The 23,910-nt window shown below is 36.1% G+C and overlaps 1 long non-coding RNA gene across 2 annotated transcripts in view; it reads left to right on the top strand.

Moving 5' to 3' along the window:
* Positions 1 to 409: 409 nt before the first annotated feature.
* Positions 410 to 23,910, top strand: part of LOC119238766 (uncharacterized) — a 40,094-nt gene continuing 16,593 nt past the window's right edge. For both annotated transcript variants that reach the window (XR_008550583.1, XR_005123654.2), the window contains exon 1: positions 410 to 513. This is a non-coding gene — a long non-coding RNA (uncharacterized LOC119238766). The remainder of the gene's footprint in view (positions 514 to 23,910) is intronic.

The following is a 23,910-nucleotide window of genomic DNA, read 5'->3' as shown; positions in this document are numbered from 1 at the left end:
GTTTAGGAGGTAAAATATTGATGTGATTCTCCAAAGTCATCGTGGTTTTCCCATTGTCATTTTCCTTACCTGATTCACCCAATGTTTGGTCAACAGTTAATTATTTTTCAAGCAATCTGCATCATCAATACATAACCTTCAGCAGGATGCATTATATGCAGCTACTGGTGTTTAACTTTTCTCTGTCCAGGGGTTCTCAAAGTTCAGGACTGAAAGTGGCAACATCAATGTTATATGGGAACTGGTTAAAATCTAAACCCTAAGTCTAGAGTCAGAAACCATGAGGCTGGGCACAGCGGTCTGTAATTAGCAAGCCTACCAGGTGATTCTGATGCATGCTGGATCCTGTAGTCAACATAACCATCAGGGCACAGGCAATTTGTATCATCCTGGCTTGCCCAGGGGGAAACAGCGCCCGCACGATTTTGCCATCCCCAGGAGGAAAAACCACGTTCCCACGGAGGGCAGTGGAGACCGGAGGATGGAGCAACCGGCAACTCACCACAAACAAAGGTAAGATCCAACTGGGAGAATGAGAGTAGTCTGGGGAGCTTCGTAACTGATTTGGCAGAATCTTGGGCTTCTTCCTGTAGCAAATCAGAACACTCAGAGTAGCCATGATACACGCTAAAAACTGCCTTAAAATTCACCTAGTATCAAAGGCCCCTACTCCACTGGGGGAAAAATAGGGGCCCCGTGGAATATGTGAGACGTAATCCGAAAGAAAAGTGTCCCTCAAACCTGTGCCTCCCACACACTCGGTCATTCCACTATTTATATATAGACAAGGCTACTCAAACTCCAAGAGACAAATATAATAGCCCATCATGCCAGGTCAATGGGTAGAATTTCAAGGGTCAACAAGCCATGATCTTAAAGGCTCCAATTACAACTAGGCCACCAGACAGATACACAATTGTCTACCAGTCTCTGTGCCACAACTTCATGCTTCTTGGGGAGCTGGGGGAGGGCGATGTTCCTTGGCTTTTTCTCAAGGAAAAGGAATTAATCCCTACCATGACCCCTAGGTCTCAGCTCCCAACTGCCCATTAACTGTCTGACTAAATGGCGTCCCTGGGTGGGCTGCATGGTTTGAGAATGCTACGAAATCCCTTCCTGTCAGTTCTCTGAGTAAGATCCTACGTACAAAAGTGCGTTCTCATTAAATCATTTATTTTCCCATCTAAGGAGATCTTTTATTGAAATATTATTGAAAATCATTTATTCAAATTGTCTTATCTGTGATAATAGAAAAATTACTCTTCTGAGATCTTTAATGGCAGGAGCTGCTACTATCTAGCTAAATATCTGCAGCTGCTGATCATCAGGGCTGCTGCGTTTCTTATAGTTCATCTCCTCCCTGACCCTCTAAGCTAATTATACGTACAGCCCTGCTCAGTTAGAATCCATGGGCAGGATTTATACATGTTGGACTACCCAGAGGTCAAATGGGAGACTTTTCATCTATTTGTTTTTCTCCATTCTGTGGGTAGTTGTTAAGTGCGTATAGCCAGATAGAGATCCACAACTGCAGGTAAGTCTGACCCAGCTCTTTGGGACATGCACATTATCCTCTGCTCTGTCTTCAATTCAGCACTGTTTTTACTAAGACCTCTGGACTCTCACTAGGCTCTGAATGACCTTGGGAAAGATTTTAATCTGTGCGATCTTCACTTTCCTCATCTATAAAATGGGAGTAGTGGTAAAAATTAAAATAAAAGAATGCATGTAATGTTAGTAACGGGCCCTGTACGGACAGTGCCAAATAAACATTAACACTAAGATGATGATGAAGACAGTGGGCCATTGCAGTGCTTCCTCCCAGATCCCTTTATGCCATCTCTCAATGCTTTACCTTGTACTTTTAACCAATGACTATTTACTATAAGGATATAAAGGCCCCAGAAGCCATTAGGAACACAAGTATTCTTTGGAACCAAAGAATCAAAGTAGCACAAAAATGAGGGAAAGGAATTCTGCTTTTCATAGAAGGCAGATACTTCTATGTACTTGGTGTACTTCTATGCTGATACTTCTGAGCTTGTGGTCATTAACAGCTTATACAAAAGGTGTAGATAGCAGTGAGCGTGCCTGCTTTACCAGAAGGAGGAAGTGTTACCTAATGAATGTGAAGCTGCTTTAGAGGCTTAGTGGGGACAATAGCATGAGGAAAGCTTTGGCAGCTGTAAGAAGCAGCATGGACAATTGGTAGAAACCCAGAGGACTTGTGAACTCTGTAAGTTCTCCCAGAATAACGGGTAGGGAATTTTTTAGGTGAGCTGAAAGTTCATTAAGTTTAAAAAAAAAAAAAATGGAACTAGAAAAATGAAACATACTATTGATTCAGTGTAAATTTTGTCCATGACTTTAAGGTACAAGAATGACAGTGATAGAATTTCTCCACACCTTCTTTAGCCCACAGGACCACAAGTGAGGAAGCAGGAGGAAGAGCTAAGGATACTATGTGGGCTGGCCCTAGAGTTGTAGATTCTTGGCCTAGCACAAGTCCTTCCTGTCAGGTGTCACTTACTGACCAAGAACTGATTACCAACAGCCTGTGGTAAAACAAAACTTCTCAGCAGCCTGTCTCCACATCTGCTGCCTCATCCCTCTCCTTAGCCTTCACCACCCATTATAGAATACTTCCATGTGAATTTTCAAGCCCACTGATGTATGATATTAGAATGTTTCAATAACTAATGCTGATCATTTTAATTTTTAAAATCAATTTCAGTCTAACTCAACTTGTCTAACTCATGAGCAATCTAGTTGCAGTCATTTTTTATGGTCTCTCTGTGGTTGTGCAAGAGTTCTGGTATTTCCTTGTTAAAGAAGTCTCCACCTGTTGATTGTATCGTATCATTTCTTATTGAGTCCTGTGGCTCCCTTAAGAGCACCTTCCTATAATGAATCTGGCCACTAGACCCTCCAGACAGCCTCCCAAGTCATGGTACTCAGTACCATAGTTCTAATGCCAGTCTTGCCTCATCTGAATTCTTATCACCTTCAGGGTCCCAGATGGTAACTCTCTTATCTCCAGTGGTCCAACAATTTCATTCACCCTCAAATAGAACCATTCTTCTTGTCAACCCATAAGCCCAACCTAATCTAGAAAAAATCCAGCACTAAGATTTTATAATTATGATAACAGCAATAGTTTATATTTAGTGAATACTTAAATTTCTAGTAGTATGGTGAAAACTAAAATTATAGCATTGAATAAAGCATTACAAACTCACTGTCAAATTTTTGAAAAATTCTAATACATGGTGCTAAGTTCAGCGATGACAAAATTAATACAGCAAAATAACAAGAACATCTGGTTTTTGAGGCTTGACTATGTCCTGTGCACTGTGCCAAGCTTACACATCTGTGTGGTATATGCCCTCTTTCACTTATTGCTCATAAAAAACCATTTTAGGTGCCTATGGAAATCTTCCTCATGAAAAGAATGGAAATTTATAATTAGGCAGAGACCAAAAGAAAAATCCAGGCATTAGTCCGGTAAAATAAGTCTGTTTGTGTGTTCACAAAATAAGTCTGTTGGTAGTGGGGAGGAGAGAGAGAAAGGGTGCCTGATAGAGCAGAAAATTCCAGAAGCAACAAAACACACGACTTATTACTAGTCCTGTCTACCAGTGCTTTGATGATGCAAATGATAGGAAGCCATTGAAAGATTCTAAAGAAGGGATCAGCAAAATAAAACATATTTAAAAGTTAGTTACCCTGTGAAGAAAAGACTGTAGCTGTGTACATTTGGAAGTAGATCATTCCCAATCTGTCCCCAAGTGTATATTTTGTCTTGTAAGTACGTTAATGTATTACTATGGTAGTATACCATATTTATGTGTTCTATGTTTTGCACTGAATTCATTTATTCAGCAAATATTTATACATTGCTATTAGGCAAGAATATTGAATAGCAGACCAATACCCCTCATGAACAGAGAAGTAAAAATATTTAGCAATGTATTAGCAAATCAAACTTAGCAATATATAAAAGAGTAATACATCATGACTAAAGTTTTAATCCAGGTATTTAAGGTTGGGTTTACATTTTGAAAAATCAAATCATAATTACCACCATATCAGAAAAAAAGAAGGAAATCATATAATCATCTCTACAGCAGTAAAAGTATTTGTCTGAATTCAAAATCCACTCAGAAAAAATAAAATTAACTGGAAGCAGAAGAAAATTTCCTCAACCTTCTAAGGTTCTAAGGACATTACAAAAATCTTATTGCTAGCTAATGTTTTACTTAAAGAAAAAGACTGAACATTTTAAGATTCAGAACAGGCAAGCATGTACACTTTCACCATATCTATTCAGATTGTGGTGGATGTCTTAGCCAGTCCAGTAAGGTAAAAAAAAAGTAATGGAAGGTATAGATATTAGAACAATTTAATTAAAGTGGGCAAGCTCAATTTCAAATTCTAGTTTAGATGTTTCTGTTGGCACAAATCACCTCTCCTGATGTCTGATATGGAGCATAGAAAGCTTTCTCTCTAGCTCAATAAAGAGGAAATGGGTATTATATACCTACCACCCTATGTGTTGAAATAATCATGACATGTGAATGTTCACTAAAAAGTCATCTTTACAGAAGAGGCTCTCAATAACAACACAAATAAGACAATATACCCTGCATGTATAAAGTCGACCTCATTCTCAGTTCCGCTAATGTTTGATTAGTAGTTTTATGAACTATGTGCCATAATGGCAGTGATGTATTTGTGCAAGATCAATAACATAGACTGCTCTCACCAATCCTGATTACCCCTTACCAGAGAGAATTAAGGATTAAAGTGTCTTGTCCTCCTTTAGAGACTGTTTCGTTGGAAACAGCCAGGTGTAAGAGCACATTCTTCTTGTTCCTACCCTGGCTGGTAAAAAGGAATTCCAACACAATGAGCAATAGTGGGAAGACATGTTCTATTATTTCCTCTCCCCTATTTCTTGCAGGCCTCTCCCAAAACTCTCAGAATAACTGAGTACTATCCATGCAGATCTGGTATTGTCTGGCCTCCTTTTCTTTTGGAGGGGGGGGTAGTTTCATACATTTGTAAGTGTTCTTATGTATATATTCTATATTGTACTGGTCTCTCTGTAGTAAGTTTATCAAAGAGATCAAACCTTGCAAGGCGGGTACTTGTGAAGGTAGGGAAGTCTATGGTTTTATAGTTGCTTTTACCTGTAACAGATAGGCAAGCTTCACCGAATTTAATATCATTTCTCATGTAAGCATCACTGTTGTACATGATTTCCCTCTCATAAACCTCTGCCACACACCAAGAACCCAAGAATTAATTTCTGATAACTTCTCAAATGAGCATTTTCCTATAATACCTAAGGCATTTTTCTATTGTGAATTAAATATCTTTTTAATACCTAAATCTCAAGATCCTGAGTATCTTTTAGAGTGAGGGTGGGAGAATATACATTTCCCATGAATAGGAAGGTCAGGGATTCTGAAAGGCCAAGAACCCAAAATTTTATTATTTTGGCCATTGAGACAGGCAGTATAGATCTATCACCTTACTTAATCCTGATAACAACCATTTAAAACTTGTAAAAACTTAAATATTATATCCCCATTTTAGATGAAAAATGGGTAACCAGTGATGGCAGGGAACTGAGTATTGCTTACGCAAACCAGAAAACAACAAAACCAAACAAACAAAATGAAAATAATAAGCCAAGAATGTTTGTCTACTTACTACCCCTCTCAGGAGGGCAGATAACTCAGTGTCAGAAAATACACAAAACAGAGTTTGTGGCCTTTCCTAAATGAGAGCTAAGCATTCCATTAATCAGCCATCTTCCTGTTTATAGAAACCTGAACCTGGGTGTATCCTAATTCTGATTCCTCACTAGAGATGCAGTTGCTGGCCTTACCTACTATGTTGATCAATATAAGGATAACACAACCTATTGGTGGACTGACAGGATACAAGAACAAGTAAGATCCTGATATAAAGAAATCCAAAGAGGGAGAGCTTCTATGGTTTAAAAAGTTAGTGTCATATTTTACACTGTCTCTACTTTCTCTGCTTAAATAGGCAATATTCTCATTGTCCCCTTGTCCATAATTTCCATAATGATAGGATTTTTTTTCTAAAAAAATTATAGAATCATCATAGTCTACCACAAATTCATGATACATCCAATTTAGTTGACCCCACAATCTTTTTATATATCTTTTACTGGCTCTTAAGTACCCTCTTCTACAACCACTAAACACAACCTCCAGTGTCCTCAAGTCTTTCCGCTCAGAACAAATAACCCCACCTACTTTTATTGAGAAGGAAATCATGTTGCAAATATCCTCATTTATCACCTTCAAAATGTCTGTTTATCTCATGAGAGGATTTTCTTTGTAAATTCAGAATACTTTAGAAAATAAAAAGATAAGTGGAGGTACACAATAGACAATTACAACGATTTAAATTACTTTCATTTATACAGCAAAAATTCATGTTACTATTCAGACATCTGGCTTACACATGGAAAAATAGACTTACTGAATTGGCTGAGAACACAAAAGAACCATCAAACAAACACTGTTTGAGTGCCTACTCTGTGCCAGGAACTGTAATGAAGGTTGAAGATAACAGTTTGCTCATATGGGCCTTTTTTTTTTAAGATTTATTTATGCATACAAGAACTGGGGTACAGGCCAGAGGTGTGGGGGTGGGTGAGCGGATTCACCAGAGACAGAGTAGGGAACAGAACATGCAGATTGACTGAAATACAATGCTGAGGGGAGCAGCAGGTAAGTCAAGAGAGGTCTGCTGTGCCATGTGGGTAGCTCCCTGGCTGGGATGGAACTAGTGCCGCAGTGGCTGTGGTTAGCTTCATAGGTTGCATCTCAACCCCTTGCGCCACCGGGGAGGCCCTGCTCATATGGGTCTTAATATAAGAAAGTGCTCATATGGGTCTTAATATAAGAAAGACTTCATCCATTTGTTTGAATTCTTAGAAAATGGAATAAGCTAACTTGGCAATAGGATAACCTATAAATACTCCATTTGTGTGTCAAATAACTATTGACTACATCAGAGATTATAAAAGATTCTTTTTTTTCCACCACTGCAGAAGATCTTATACTTCCAGTATTTTCCCATTATTCATTTTCTAGCTAGCATTCTTTTTTATTTATGTTCTTTCATTGAAGTACCATAGGATTATAACATTTTATAAGTCTCAGGTGTGCATCATTATAAATCAACATCCATACATACAACTTTATATTACTTTAACATATTTTTTTTATTCATGTAGTGTTGGTTCACCACATTGTATATTATGGCATAGATTCACACTTCTTCAGATGTATGTGACCACATCACACCCACCAGCAAAGCACCCAAAATCCTACACCAAAAGCCATTGGGTCTCCTCTCTTCCCCCCTTAAATCCTCAGTTCTGCAGTCATATTTCTATAATTTATTCTGGTTTAGTTTTGTCTGTTTAGTCTTTGTTTTCTTTCTTTATATTTCACAATGAGGAGTGAAATCATCTGATATTTGTCTTTCTCCTTCTGATTTATTTTTCTTAGCATAATCCCTTCCAGTTTCACCCATGTTGTAACAAATGGCAAGATTTCACTTTTTTTAATAGCTGAGTAGTCCATTATGTATATATAGCACATCTTCTTTATCTACTCATTTGTCATTGGACACTTAGGCTGTTTCCATAACTTAACTTGGCTATTATAAATAATGCATCAATAAACATAGAAATGCATGTATTCCTGTATCCCTTTATATCAGTGTTTTTTTTTTTTTATTTTTTAGCTAGATACCAGGGAGTGGAGTTACTTGCATAGATCCTAAAATAGATCTATTTTTAATGTTTTGAGAAACCTCTATACTATTTTCCATAGGGCCAAAGCAATTCTGACAAAGAAGTGTCACACTCCCTGACCTCAAACCATATTATAGTAACAAAACAGTCTGGCACTGCAATAAATTCAGATATGCACTCACACTCAGTGGAATAGAATTCAGATCCCATAAATAAACCCATGCTTGTTTTTTTAATATGTGCCATTCTCACTGGTGTAAGATGGTATCTCATGGTAGTTTTGATTTGCATTTCCCTGATTACAAGTGATGTTGAACATTTTTTCATATGCCTGTTGGCCATTTGCATTTCCTCTTCAGTGAAGTTTCTTTTTAGCTCTTCTGCCCATTTTTTGACTGGATTATTTTCTTTGTTGTTGTTGAGTCTCATCAGCTCTTTGCAGATTTTTGTGATCAGTCCTTTATCATTAGTGTTGTGTGCAAAAATGTTCTCCCAGTTGGTGGGGTTTCTCTTTGTTTTTGTTATTGTCTCTTTTGCTGTACAGAAGCTCTTTAATTTGATGTAGTCCCAGCTGTTTATCTTTGCCTTCACTATCACTGCTTTGGGTGATGTGTCTGTAAAGATGTCTTTGATGTGCAAATCACATAGTGTTTCGTCTATATTTCCTTCTATGTATTTTATGGTTTCAGGTCTTATGTCTAGTTCTTTAATCCATTTTGAGTTGATTTTTGTGTATGGTGTGAGGTAGTGGTCAAGCTTCATTCTTTTGCATGTAGCGACACAGTTTTCCCAGCACCATTTATTGAAAAAACTAGCAACAACAAATGTTGGCGAGGGTGTGGAGAAAAAGGAACTCTTCTGCACTGTTGGTGGGAGTGCAAACTGGTCCAACCACTATGGAGAGCTGTGTGGAGATTTCTGGACCTACTAAACATAGAGCTTCCATATGATCCAGCAATTCCACTCCTAGGTATTTACCCAAAGGACACAGAAACATCAATTCCAAAGAACACCTGCACCCCTTTGTTTATAGCAGCACTATTTATAATAGCTAAGCTTTGGAAACAGCCCAAATGCCCAAAAATAGATGACTGGATCAAGAAGATGTGGTACATATATACCATGGAATATTACTCAGCATTCAAAAAAGATAAACACATGCAATTTGCAGCAACATGGATGGCGCTGGAAGGGATCATGCTCAGCGAAATAAGCCAGAAAGAAAAAGAAAAATACAGGATAGTCTCACTCATAGCAGGAATCTAGAGAACTTAAATAAGGGACCAAGAAAATGAATAACTATAAGAAAGTGAAAATCAAAAGCAACAAAAAACTATGAACCAGAGACACTTTTTGGGGGATGGGTGGCAGGAGGGGAGGGATTGGGGTCAGAATGAGGGGGTTACAATTGTATGGGGAATATAAAAATAAAATTTATTATTTAAAAAAAACCATGCTTATATGGACAATTAATCTATTCCAAAGGGGCCAGTAATATCTGGTGGAGAAAGGAAAGTATCTTCATTAGGTGGTGTTGGAAAAACTAGACCACTACCTCACACCATATACAAAATTAACTCAAAATGACTGCAGGATATTTCCATTTGAATATTGTAGTATATGTCAAAGATTAAAGTATGTAATCAAATTTGTATTTAACTCAAAGCTAAGTACTCTACCTGAAACTTTCATTTCTATCAATAGCACCATTTTATTCTCTCAGTAATTTTAGCACAAAACCTTGTAGTCGACATAATGTATTATGTCTCTCGGGACTTAGAACTGATGAATCATCATCACATTGGCTCAATATTTCTAATGTACTCTTACCACATCTTTTAAAGGGAGGGGACCCAATGAACAATAGTGGATGACTGTGGGTGCCTTGATGGTGGGCATAGTAAGGCAACAATCATCCGAATACTTGTGAACCTATATCTCTGAATCATATACAATGTTGTAAATCAATGTTAATTTAAAAAAGCAAACAATAATAAAAAGAAAATATATTCCACCCACCATTCCTAGTGCAGAACTCTAGGCTAAGGAGTAGTATCCCTAATCTCATCTTCTAGCTAGTTCTGCAAATAAGCACAATGTTCTTTTTATTTTAGGCTTTTATTGTCTTAGTTTTAATCTTTATCAAAAATGTAAATAGGTTTAGCACATATTTCTCAATAGCTACTGTGAATGAAGCTATTTCCTTTAAATCCAGGTAGCATGAAATATTCAGTCATTTGCAGGATGGAAAAATGGAAGTCTGACTGAAATACTCAAGTTGTTTGTAGCTTAGAGCAACTCTAGAGGGGTGTGCACTACCTAGTGCATTGTTTCTTGTTTTGTACATGAATTAGACCCATATCTACAACATGATTCTGCCTGTAGAAGAATGATTCTGTAGAATCCTCTAGGAGCTCTGATTCTGCATTGGTTGGGTCAAAACCTTACCTGGACATAAAATTTCCCACCACCAGAATTTGTAATAGATTGACATGTGGCCAGCAGAAATCCCATTTTCCTGCATTGATCAATAGTAACTGTTCATTTTATTAAAATATAAGCACCCTGAAGACAAGGCACCTTCTTTTTACATACGTAGCTAAATTCTGAGATCTAGCAAAGAGTGTGACATTTAGTAAATTTGTTCAGTGAAGAAACCTTGGGGGTTTTTTGCTCTTTGAAGATATTGGTAATAAAAAGCAAGCCACAGACTGAGAGAAAATAGTAGCAAATGACATGTCTCATTGAGCAGTTGTATCCAAACTATATAAGAACTTCTAAAACTCACTGTTAAAGAAAAAAATCCAATTTTTAACATGGATAAAATATTTGGACACTTAACCAAGGTCATAGTAGCAAATAGGCTTGTGAAAATACACAACAGCATACAAATTATAAAACACAATTATATACCTCTGCACACCTAGTAGAATATCGAAAGTGGAAAACACTGACCATATCAAGTTGGTAAAGATAATAGATTAAGTGCACTTCTCATACATTTCTAGTGGGAATGTAAAACAATACAGTTGTTTTGGAAAATATTTTATCAGGTTTTTAAAAAAAATCATTAATACTTACCACATGGTGTAGTCATTCCACTCCTAGGAATCTACTCAAGGGGAAGGGGAACATCCCTCCTCACAAAGTATTGCAAATGAAAGGTCATAGCATCCTGTCTCATAATCATCAAAAGCTAGAAATTACTCAAATGCCCATTAATTTATGAATGGCTAAATAAATTGTATTATATGCATACAATGAAATAGTACTCAGCAAAAAAAAGGTTGAATTAATGATACAAACAGCAATATATCAAAGTCTCAAAGTAATTATGCTGATGACAGATGTCAGGCATAAAAACAGTATGTACTGTATTTCCTTTATATAAAATACTAGAAAATCTAATCTGTATCAACAAAAAGGAGCTAATTGCTTGCTTATAGGTGAAAAAAGAGGTTACAAAGCACACAAGGAAACTTTTGGAAGTGATAGATGTGTTCATTATTTTGATTATAGTGATGATTTCATAGTTGTTGACTTATGTCAAACCTTACCATACTGTCTACCTTAAATATATGCAGTTCTTTGTCACTTATACCTCAATAAATCTGCACAAAAAGAAAATAAAGACCATCTGTTGTTCCATGTAGCTGAAGACACTGATTATATGGTAATTATAGTCACAGAATAAGACTTGCATTTAAAGTTAAATGTTAAAACCTGGCTAAAGATTATTACTTCAAATACAAGATATAGTCTGTGATTCACTCATTCAATATACATTTATTTAGGACTTAACCTTCTAGGCATTGTTTCAGGCACCAGGGGTTTATCTGTAAGCCATGTAGGGAAAGTTCCCACCTCTTGGAGAATGCATATATGGGGTAGAGAGAATGAAATTTAATGAACACAGCAACAAGCAAATTTTATGTCATTTCTAGGAATTGTAAATCAGAGGAAGGAGTTAATTAGCAATAGTGCTGGAAGGTTGCTGTTTTAGTTTAGATGCTCAGGGAACATCTGAACAGTGACATTTGAGCAGAAAACTTTGTTATTTTTTTATTTTATACATTTTCATATGTTTTGAGATTTTGGATGGCAAAATAATGTTCTGGGTAGTAGCTTGTAATTTTTTGACCATTTATGTGACTCACCTTCTCCATCTTAAGGAAGAATTTTGGGGAGTGATTGATGGTGGGGGTGAGCTATAGGAGACTTAAACAAAATATATATAAATTAAAGGCCTGTGAGATTTCTAAAAGCCAAACACCAATTAGGAAACCAGTTTCAAATTAGAATCATCTCCCATAATTACCACTTTGAAGGGAATTACCTTGCCCCCATAATAGAAAATGTAGCTCCCTTTCATCTTGCAGCTGAGTCTAAGTACTTTGTTTTTTATTTACTTTTTCTGGTCTGTACTGATTTTTATTTGTTGAAATCAATACATCCCTGACAATGAATGATGATATCTTCTCTATACTATCATATTGTCCCATCCACATTACTATCTATCATTCACCCATGCATCCAGCATCTACTAGCACCTACCACGTGCTGAGCACTGGCAGCAGCAGAAAGCTGTGGCAAGATACAGATCTTGAACTTGAATAGCTCTTGCCTACTTGGAGTAGACACATATAAATAAATGAGAAAAGAAATTGTCAGAGGTGCTTACTTACAGGTTAAAACAGAAGAGGGAAACTCTCAGGCTTTCTATGAGCTAGACTTTCTTCCCTTCTCCATGGAATGTCCATGGAATGTTTTATGTCTTTGAACATCTTTCAATACTTAAAAACCTTCTCTAGATGTTTATCTAAAATAGGAGAAAGAGCAATAAGGATTAAAGGATATAACTAATACAAAGAGTCTAACAAATTACATCTGACAAATTACTTCCTTTCCCTCTTATTTATCTTAAAAACTAAGTCTTACTTTAAGCTTCAAAATACTAAAAATATAAAATATTTAATATAATTTTATTTAGTATAAAATATTTAATATGTTTAAGGAATAAAATAATAAACAGCTTCAAAAATAAAGTATCAATATAATTGACTACTCCTATGTACCTGAATCTCTCAGCTCCCTCCCAGCAGTATCCCTTTCCAAAAGTAGTAACTTCTATCTTTAATTTTCTATCAATTCCATGTATTTCTTTATATATTTTACTACTTATGTATACATGTATTCAACCTATACTCAGAATGTTGCTTTGTGTGTTTGTAAACTTTACATAAAATAACTTTATATTCTAGGTATTTCAAAAATCAGATTTTCTTGCAAATCTATAAGATGCACCTTGTTGAAATGTATAGACTACTCTGTCCATACTCCCCCATCATCTGAACATTCTATGATTCTGGGGCTTCAACACTGCTGTTCCTATACGGGTGCCATGTGCAAATGTGTGAGAGTTTCTTGGGGGTATGAAACTGAAATTGTTGGATCATCAAATATGTGCAGTTTCCATTTTATTGATGTTACCAAATCATCCCCAGAATGTGGTAGTAATGTAAACTCCCACCAGCAGCATGCGAGTTCCTAATTTTCCACATTCTCATTTATCCCTGACTTCACCATATTAAAAAAGCTTTCGGATGAAAGGGTGTGAAATGTCACTTCCATATGGTTTCAATTTACATTTTCCTTTCTACTGAGGAATTGAGCATCTTTTCACATGTTTCATGGTTATTTGGATTTCCTCTTCTATGAATAATTTTTGCTCATTTCCTCAAAGCCTCTTTATAGGAGAATAAGTCACATTTGTATCTTCTCCAATTTTAAACTTATTAAAGTTTTGATAGAACAAACTTAAGCCCTTTGAGATATTGAAAAAAGGGGGTACACATAAATAAGATTCTCTTTTCCATTCTTGTCCCTGAACACCCAGGTTTCCACTTTGTCATTAAATTTGAAATCTGGAAAAAGTGCTCAGAGCGCACTGCTTGCTTAATTCTGCTTGTGCATGGAAGAGAAGTAGTATAGTTAACAAAGTAAAGTTTAAGTTTACTGTGGTCCTTTTTAAAGGATTAGATTGGCCAGATCAGTCAAGAGGTTTTTATTCCGCTTTAGCAGAGAGACAGGGTGATGAAAAAGGAGAGATGTACCACTGATACATAAGGTCACAGAGAAATTGAAGAACAGAAGTTTCTGTGCCAACAGACAACCCAACCTAAGACTGTCCCCAATTCAGTAGTCCCAGCAGCCACTGGCTTCTGTGTGAGCCAGTCTGTCCCCCTGGCTTGTGCAATGTTCTTATGAAATCTGTTGAGTCATGCAGAACTGGACATTACGTTAAAAGTTCTGTGACACTATAATGACTAATATGTCTTTGACTTGTACTTATTAAGTATTTGCTAAATAGGAAATAGTTTACACCCTAACTCATTGGATGCCTTACCAGTCCTAATTGGTTGTTAAACCTTCGCAGATGAGGAATGTGAGATTCCTATGAGGGAGGAATTTACCCAAAGCTATAGCTGATAGGTTACAGATCATGGATATTTCTTGCCTTGTGATGAAGTCTAAAAATTTACTTGAAAGTGATGGAAAGGAAAGTTTTAGTATATATTCTCAAGTTTATATTGTGTAATCATCCACTTGGAGGCAAGAATTGCCATTTATAGGAAAATGTCCAAGTGTGTCACGTCACACCTCACGATATCTTTTTTACAATGAAGTTACAATGTGTCCAGAGATTATAAATCTCTGAAAAGTAGATGCCAGTTCACCACTGAGAAAGATAAGACTGCAAATCCAAACTATTGGAAACTACTAACATAGAGCACTTCTCCAATGCTTAGTCATCTGCCCCTGGAAAAATGCTGTCACTTTGAAGGAGCAACATCCTAGGCTTGTCCTTAAAATGATAAAGCCTCAGATCAGGCAATTTGTGGATAATTTTTATTTCTGCAGTGAAAAAAAAAAAGCTCTAGAATTGCAAGATTTCTCGTGAAATCCAAATAAATGTCTGTCTGTGGGATATTCTTCCCATGATACCTAAAACATCCCCTACTCTCCCAAGCTCTTTGTTACTGGTGGCCACAAGATGTGGTCTAAGGCAATCTTGGAGGGATCTGACTGCTCCTAACTGCTCGTGCTAGAAGGTAAATGGCTACTTGCATGAGTTCCCCAGATGGAAAACTCAATAGCTTTTTATCAAGAAATCAAATATTTGTTTTAAAAGGTGATATGTTCCCCATGAAACTCTGTGCTTTCAACAGAATGAGTCCAAGTCAATTTGGAGGGTTTATGCAACCTTCAAACTCCAGTGGCCACTAATCCGCAGAAGCTGTTTACCCCTTTGAAGTTTCATTTTAGTTTGAGCTTTCAGCATTTTCGCCAAGTTTGGCTTCAGAAGACCTTCAGATATTGTTCTCTGTCCAGGTTGTGTCCTTTCTGTATGCTGGTTGAGATCTTGGCTTAAATTTCGTGAGGAGAACCAAGTGATTTAAGTCCAAGACAGTGGTTAAATGTTTCCAGCACAGGGAGACATGAGAGAGGACAGTGGGGGAGGGGTAGGAGAGACAGAAATGGGGGTGGGGGGGGAGAGAGAGTTGGGTTTTGATGAAATCAACCCTTGAGATGTGTGTTTTATGTTCTAAATATTTACATTGATCAGCTCTAAAAATAACTTTGTTTCTAAATGGTAATGACTATACAATGGTTATTTTCTCTGTATCACTATTTTCTCATGCAGTGATTAGCTAACTTGAGATAATGATGAAATAATCTTAGTAAATGATCTAATAAAAAATAGTGTCATACCAAATTGACCATGAATAGCAATGAAGAAAAGAGCACATGAAAGTGGTTAAGTATTACCCAAAGTTCCCATTACTATATTCAACCATCTCGCCTTACGATGCACTAATATTTCTCTTAAATAGGGTCATGGATCATTAATTCCTTGGCCTTGAAATCTCTTATTATTAAAAGTGTTACTTAGCAACTTCTAGACATTGAAGTTAATCCAAATAAGAAAAGCCAAAAGGTCTGTTGGGTCTATTCATTCTTATTGTAAAAAACGATTGATGTCCTGTGCTGGAATATTTTTCATTTGCTTTGTTAGAATTATATTGTCTTGACTGAGTTAGGAAAAAAGTAAAATGTGAGTCTCCTTGGCTCCCAGAGATTGGGGAACAAAATCACAAACATACTTAGTGTTCATCTCATATGTTTGCCTCACTATTCTTCACACATAAAAGGACTCTTCTCTCTCCTCAAAATGTAGGATTCAGTCTTTAAACAACAATATATAATATCTAATGCAGGGTTAGTGGGTGTAGCAAGTCCAAATACGTCCATTTCTCTTTCTGCAAGTTTGATTCATTGTCTGCAATTTTTTTTTGCTAAACGCAGTCTGGTTATCCTGGTTCCACTACGCTAATTGGAAGGATAATGTAACTATCCAGAATGAGAACACCACTTCCATTGTGTTCTGATAAACACACTTTCATTAAGCTACTTACCATCCTGTAGTGAATTATAATCGTGCTTACATTCAGGGCTGACTTCATAGATGTGTGACCTATGTTATTATGGACTTAGTGGTGTCCCACTCTTGATTTAATGCTGTACAGTGGCTCTCTTGAAATTTTTAATTTTCATCTTGGACTCCATATATACTATAGCTAATCCTACTTACATGTCTATCTTCTCCATTGGAGACAATTATTAATATTTGAGGAAAAGGATTATATTCCCTGGTCTAGCTTGGTTTTTAATATATGTTGTATGAATTGGTTAAACTTCATAGAAGGATAAAGCTTTGATTATTCCTAACACAATCTGATAATAAATTATTACTTGTTTTTAAGCTTTGGACAGAAACTTATTTTTTCAAGTTGGAGTTTGTGTCAGGATTTCCATCCAGACATTGTCATTCAATTTATATGACTAAGGGAAGCACCTAGTAAAAATGACCAATAGCTACTATCATTCTCTCCTGTGTGTTCTAATTAGAAATCATGCTTGTCTTTGTTAATTTTATCCCTTTAGATTAGATTTCAAAATCTAGTTATTTAAGGCATTCATGTACTACTGGGAATAGCAGTTATGATAAATTTTCTCTAAGATAATTTGCAATCTAACAAAAAATTGTAAAACGTATGCTAAGCTATTGAACCAGCGTTTTCATACTAGGGTTTTCTCCTGAAGTAGTTTGCATTTATAACAGTAAAACACTGTAATAAATATCTAATAAGTAAACAATTTATTTAAAACAGAATTAAATATTTACATTACCTTAATGGTACATGGAATTGAATGATATTGGTTTTTTAAATAATGTTACAACCATACTAAATCAGTATAATTCTAATTTTTTTAATGTATAAGTGCAATAAGAAGTAGACATAAATATACAAAAATGCTAAAGAACTATATACTCTTTTGGGGAAAAAACTATATACTCATTAAAGATCATATTTATTTTCTTTTTCATTTCTATATTTTAAAATTATACAAAAATAGCTTCAAAATCAGTTTTCAATATTTGAGGATACTGTTACCTTTAGTAAAGGTATTAATCCAAAAACATATGCATGTATATTATGAGACAATAAAAGCCCTTAAGTTGTTTTCAAAATTTCCTAGAAGAGATGTAAACACCATAGAATCCTTATAAGCAGTAATGTTGAACATGGAAAGTGCTCCCTTATACCAGTCTTCCAGAAAGTACCACTTGTGAGTCAGCACTGTGGACTGACATCAACCATCAGATTGTGTATAACATGCCTTAGAGCAAGGGAAAGTAACATCTGCCTGCATTTGGTAGAGTATTTGAGTGGCCAATCCCAAAGTAAATATATAAGCACAAGACTATTAAATTGATAAGAACTTTCTCACTGGAATTGGTGGCAAAACCTTTTGTGTTTTCTGGAGAATATTTTGTTCATATTTCAGTTTCAGCATTTTGTATTCAAAGTGCCAAGTGCAGTTGCTTCCATTTCTAAATTTCATGCTTCTTGAGAGCGCTGAGTGCTTTTCACGTCTTTCCTCCCAATGTATGGTACAAGCACTGCCATGTGGCAAGATACAAGCAAAGTGTTTTGAGAATGGAGTCAAATTTTATTTATCTTAGCATGCCTCATATTGCTTGATGTTTAATATTATGTATACCTTATTAATTTGAAATTATTTAAATTAACCAGAACCAAATTTGGATGACAAATCTTTGAATGAGATGCTGCACAACATGCTTTTCATTTAGTTATGATAGCTGTTTAGGTTCATAACCTCATTTCTGAATGAAATACCTTGGTCGTGCATTTTCAGAGACAATTTGGCTGCCAATTTCACATTCAGTTTTCACTGGACAAATTTTAATTGGTAGTCTGATACAAAAAGAACTTGTGGGATGCAGATGAATTCATTCACTCAGCCTCTGTCTTGTATTGTATGAAATGAGACTACCAATACTTTTAACAATTTTTTTAGGGCCCAAATTGAATACATATATTAACACTAAATCTCTGCAAAAATATTAGTTATATTCAAAGAGCTATGCTAAGTGATCTGGAAAACCAATGATTCAAGCCCAAAAACCATGTCTTTGGGAATTTATAATCTAATTACAAATGTGAATTGTTCAGTCTAGTAATAGTGACCAAAAGTTGTTTGAATCACAAGTGGAAGCACCACCATGATCAATTCAGCAAGGCCTCCCATTCTTATTGTAGACTTTATAACCCTGACTTTCAACTGCTAACACTTTCAGTTTGAGACCTTAGTTTTGCACATTTGCTATAGTGACAGCGGCAAGGATCTTCGTTGTTCTTTCTGAATTCTGCTTTGAATAACTTAATTTCCAACAAAAATCATGGACCATAACTTCCCTGAATTGTATTTCTTAAGTTGAAACTGATTATGGGAAAAAAACAGAGGCAAAGTGAAGGAGGGAGGCACAGGGAGATCGGGAAGGAGGAGAGACAGAGACACAGGGAGAGGAGATTCTGAGAGGGAAAGAGAAGAGAATCGGAGTCCTCTGGAAAGACTTCATTAGCATATCATCTTCTCCTTTTCTCCCAGGCTTATAAAAGTATTTGTCACTCACCTTTTCTGGGTGAAGACATTTGTTGATATTTTAGCATCTCTGTGCAAAAAGTAAAGCAAAAATTTATAATAAACTCTCCCCAAATCATCCCCTTCATCATCATGAAAGCAAAAGGAAGGATGAGGCTATATTTTTAAAAACAGTCTACACAACAGTATAGAATTGACACACTAAACAATCCCGCCACTTTGGGTAAACTTGGGCATGTCCAAGATGTAAATTGAATCTGCCTTGAACTTTTGGTTAGTTTGAGTGTTACCTGGAAGAACACAGAGGGAATCGCTCAGGTAATAATATACCAGAGATTTATGGGAAGCAGATGTGGGATGGGGTGAGGGGAAGTGGGGTGGTAAACACTCCTATCCCTCTGTTATCTGGATCTCCGTTTCCTGTAACTCCACTGTTTAGGGAGTCCAGACCAAATACTGGACTTACTATAAACTTTACCCAACCTTCAACTACACTCATTTTTATGTAGTTTTATATTAAATCATCCAAGGCCTTCACAGAATCACAGGGTGAGTTTGTGGTAGCTCTTCCCCCAAATTATTCTGGGATGTGTTTGGATTGGCATTTGAGCACCAGTTTTATTTGTCTCAGAGTTTAAATCAAAGAAATAATCATTTCTGGATAGACTCAGACACAAATTTCTCCAGTACAGCCCAAGTATATATTTAGCCAGTAGACTGTTATATAGCTTAGTTTACTTTTATAAAATACTGCATACAAGGAGAAAATGTTTTAAAGCAAATCATGTCAGCATTAAACTCAATCAGTTCTGTGGAGTAAAAAAGCAATCATATAATCTGAGAAAATATATTTAATAATTGATGCCAATTTTTAGATGGTGGTCTTTTGAATTTTCTAAGTTTCCTAATTAGGGTGTAGCAAATTTAATGACAAAGAACTGCATACAAGCAGCTAATTACAGTGGAGCACCAGTGATACTGAGGAGCTAAAGAAAGGGTAACAAACATACCATCCATTTTGTCTGTTGCTATTCCACAAAACACATCAGAGTTCAAAACTATAAGATGAAACACATTCAACAAGCCTATTTTCAAAAGCTCGACAGGCTGTGTTTTTGAAATGAACTAATTTAAATTTAAAGACACATATTTAATGTTTCCCCTTTGTAGGTTTTCAGCAGCAAACACACATGGAGTCACCATCTGTTTTCAGCCTGATTCATTACCAATTCATCCCCTGCTCTGTATTATCAGATCAAGAGGGTGGACATAAATTTGGCCACCTGGGCATCGGTGTCATTAACGTGCACCCAGCCACACACTCATGAAGTGGTTTTGCTTGGAGCTGTAACTTTGTGGTGCTTCCTTTTTTCCATTTGATCAATGTTAAATTTTGCTCAGTAAGCTTTTAATAATGTAATTTCAGAACAAACAAGAAAACTTCCAGCAGTATTTTGTCTACAAATCCATGAGAAAATAATTTGTATTTTTAGGGACAGACACAGACTGAAAGAACCAAACAGTCAGAGGGAAAATAGGAGAAAAACACAGACAGTGAAACACAAGGTCTTTTCTTGTTATTTGAATGAATACTTGTATGGAAGAATTCAGACTGTTTCAACATAGTTTGACTGTGGCATATAACTGAAATTGGGTGAGCTCATTTTTTTCTTTGTTGTGACAAAAACAAAACAAAACCATAGCTATTTTTCCTAAATTACTTAGTTGATCACACAATAAAGGTGTCACATTTAAAAGTGTAAATAAAATTTTCTAATTAAAACTTTAATTGACCAAGTGTCACTTTTTGCAAACTCTACTGAATTTAAAACTAATCTGTTAAATTATGAAGTTAGGGCCTCCCGGTGGCACAGCAGTTGAGCATTGGGTTGCGAAGCTGCCCGCAGCCACTGCCAGTTCCATCCCAGGCCGCCAGGCAAGGGTCCCACATGGCACGCAGACCTCTCCTGCCACCCGCTGGCTGCTCCCCTCAGCAGTGTACTTCAGTCCTTCTGCCTGTTCTGTTCCCCACTCTGGCCCTGGTGAATTCTCTCACCCTCCCTCACTTCTGACTGTACCCAGTGCTTGTATAAAAAAATAAACAAATCTTTAAACTATGAAGTCAATTAAATTGATAAAAGGTAAATTGTCACCAATTTTTTTCTACCTCTAGTAAATATTGAACAATTTCACAGAAAAAAAAAATTACCTTTGAAATAGGATGTAATTGACAGTCTAACAATTACGTCTTTTAGAAAAAATTAAAGTAACTGTAAAATTCTTACAAATAATGTAAAAATTCTCTCCCCATGACACTGTCTTCTTGGGATTCTGGGCTGGGTCAGATTTTAATATTCAAAAAACTCCAAAATAGCTACTATATGTGCAATTTTGAGGAATGAAAAGTTGTAAGTAATACAGACCATGGATCCTGACTGAAGGGATTTACAAACAGCTTGATAAGCTAAAAATCACTCTCATGGAAAAAAGTTAAATCATTTTATTGAAAAGTGTTAAGTCTCAAATCATGTTCTGTAGAGAGAGGAGATTATCAATGATAAGTAGGGAAGATTGCATGGAAGGAGCGATGGTCAAGTGGAAGGATATGAGTGATGCTGGGATTTCTAGAGCTCCCGTATCAAAATATGATAGACTAAGTCCCTTAAACAATAGAAATTTCTCACAGTTCAGGGGACTGACAGTCCATGTGCCAAGTGTTGGATGGTTTATTTCCTGGGCCTATAAATGGACTCCTCTCTCACTCCCTGACCATTCCTCTCAATATGCATGCTGCTGGCATCTCTTATAAGGACACCAGTCCTGTTGGATTAAAACTCCACCCTTATGACCTCATTTAAACTTAATTACCTCCTTAAAGACCCTATCTCCAAATACAGTCAGATCGGGAGTTGGGCTTCAACATACGGCTTATGAAGACACACAATTATGTCCTTAGACTGGAATGATTACAACAAAAATTTGGTTAACATCTGTCACACACACAGTTACAATTGTGTTTGTGTGTGTGCAAAGAACTTTAACATCTACTCTTAGTAGTGTTCAAATGCAAAATAATAAAGCTATGATCACCATACTGCACATTCCATCCCTAGAATTTGTATAGCTTATAACTGGAAATGTGTACATTTTGATCACCTTAACCCATTCCCCTTACTCTCTGCACCCATCCCAGTTTTGTTTCTATGAATTTTTTTTTTAGATTCTATATATAAGTGGAATCATATAATATTTATTTTTCTATATCTTAGTTCATTTAGCATAATACCCTCAAAGTTCATCCAAATGGCAGGTTTACCTTCTCTTTTATAGATGAATAATATTCTTGTAATACACACACATTTTGTTGATCTATTTACCTATTAATAGACACTCAGTTGTTTCCATGTCTTGAGTATTATTAAGTAATGTCGTAGTAAACATGGGGATAAATATATCTCTTTGAGTAAGGATTTTATTTCCTTTGGGTATAAAGAGTAGGATCACTGAATCATATGATAGTTATATTTTGAATTTTTTTTTTATTTTAATAATAAATTTTATTTTTATATTCCCCATACAATTGCAGCCCCCCCCCATTCTGACCCCAATCTCTCCCCTCCCACCCCCTTAAAAGTGTCTCTGGTTCGTAGTTTTTTGTTGATTTTGATTTTCACTTTCTTATAGTTATTCGTTTTCCTGGTCCCTTATTTAAGTATTCTAGATTCCTGCTATGAGTGAGACCATCCGGTATTTTTCTTTTTCTTTTTGGCTTATTTCGCTGAGCATGATCCCTTCCAGCGCCATCCATGTTGCTGCAAATTGCATGTGTTTATCTTTTTTGAATGCTGAGTAATATTCCATGGTGTATAGGTACCACATCTTCTTGATCCAGTCATCTATTTTTGGGCATTTGGGTTGTTTCCAAAGCTTAGCTATTGTAAACAGTGCTGCTATAAACATAGGAGTGCAGGTGTTCTTTGGAATTGATGTTTCTGTGTCATTTGGGTAAATACCTAGGAGTGGAATTGCTGGATCATATGGAAGCTCTATGAAAATGGCCAACAGGCATATGAAAAAATGTTCAACATCACTTGTCATCAGGGAAATGCAAATCAAAACTACCATGAGATACCATCTTACACCAGTGAGAATGGCACATATTAAAAAAACTAGCAACAACAAATGTTGGCGAGGGTGTGGAGAAAAAGGAAATCTTCTGCACTGTTGGTGGGAGTGCAAACTGGTCCAACCACTGTGGAGAGCTGTGTGGAGATTTCTGGACCTATATTTTGAATTTTTTGAGGAAACTCCACACTTTTTCTTAATGGCTGCTCCAACTCACATTCTTACCAATAGAGCACAAGAGTTCCCTATTCTCTGCATGTTTGCTAACACTTATATCTTACCTTTTTGATGATAATCATTCTAAGAGGTATGAGGTGACATGTATTGATTTGCATTTCCCTGGTTAAAGATGTTCAGCATTTTTTCATGTACCTATTGTCCATTTGTATGTCTTATTTGGAAATAAAAATATGTTAATTTAGGATCTTTGCTCTTGAATTATTTGGGTTTTGCTGTTGAGTTGTATGAATTCCTAATACATTTTGGATGTCAATTCTTTACTGGATATGTGATTTGTAAATATTTTCTTGAATTCCATTTCTCAAATTCATTTTGCTGATGGTTTCCTTTGCTGAGCAGAAGCTTTTTAGTTTTACGTAGTCCAGATTATTAATTTTTGTTGATTTTGCTGTTGGCGTCAAAAAAAATCACAGACAAAACCAATGCTTTGGAGCATAAACTTACACTTCCAAGAGTTTTATGGATTCAGATCTTATATTCAACCTGTAATCCATTTCAAGTTGATTTGGATACAATGTTGTATATATAAATCAAGTTTCATTCCTTTGCATTGGCAACTCACTTTCCCAACACCGGTTATTAAAGACACTATCCTTTCCCCACTGTACATTATTGGTTCCTTTGTTGTAAATTCATTGACCACATTTGCTTGGGTTTATTTCTGGGCTTCTAATGCTGTTGCCTTGGTCTATGTGACTGTTTTTATG

The sequence above is a fragment of the Talpa occidentalis genome, unplaced genomic scaffold (genome assembly GCF_014898055.3).
Source record: "Talpa occidentalis isolate TD23 unplaced genomic scaffold, MPIMG_talOcc4v2.1, whole genome shotgun sequence".
Lineage (NCBI taxonomy): Eukaryota > Metazoa > Chordata > Mammalia > Eulipotyphla > Talpidae > Talpa > Talpa occidentalis.
This window is presented reverse-complemented; position numbering and strand designations above follow the sequence as displayed.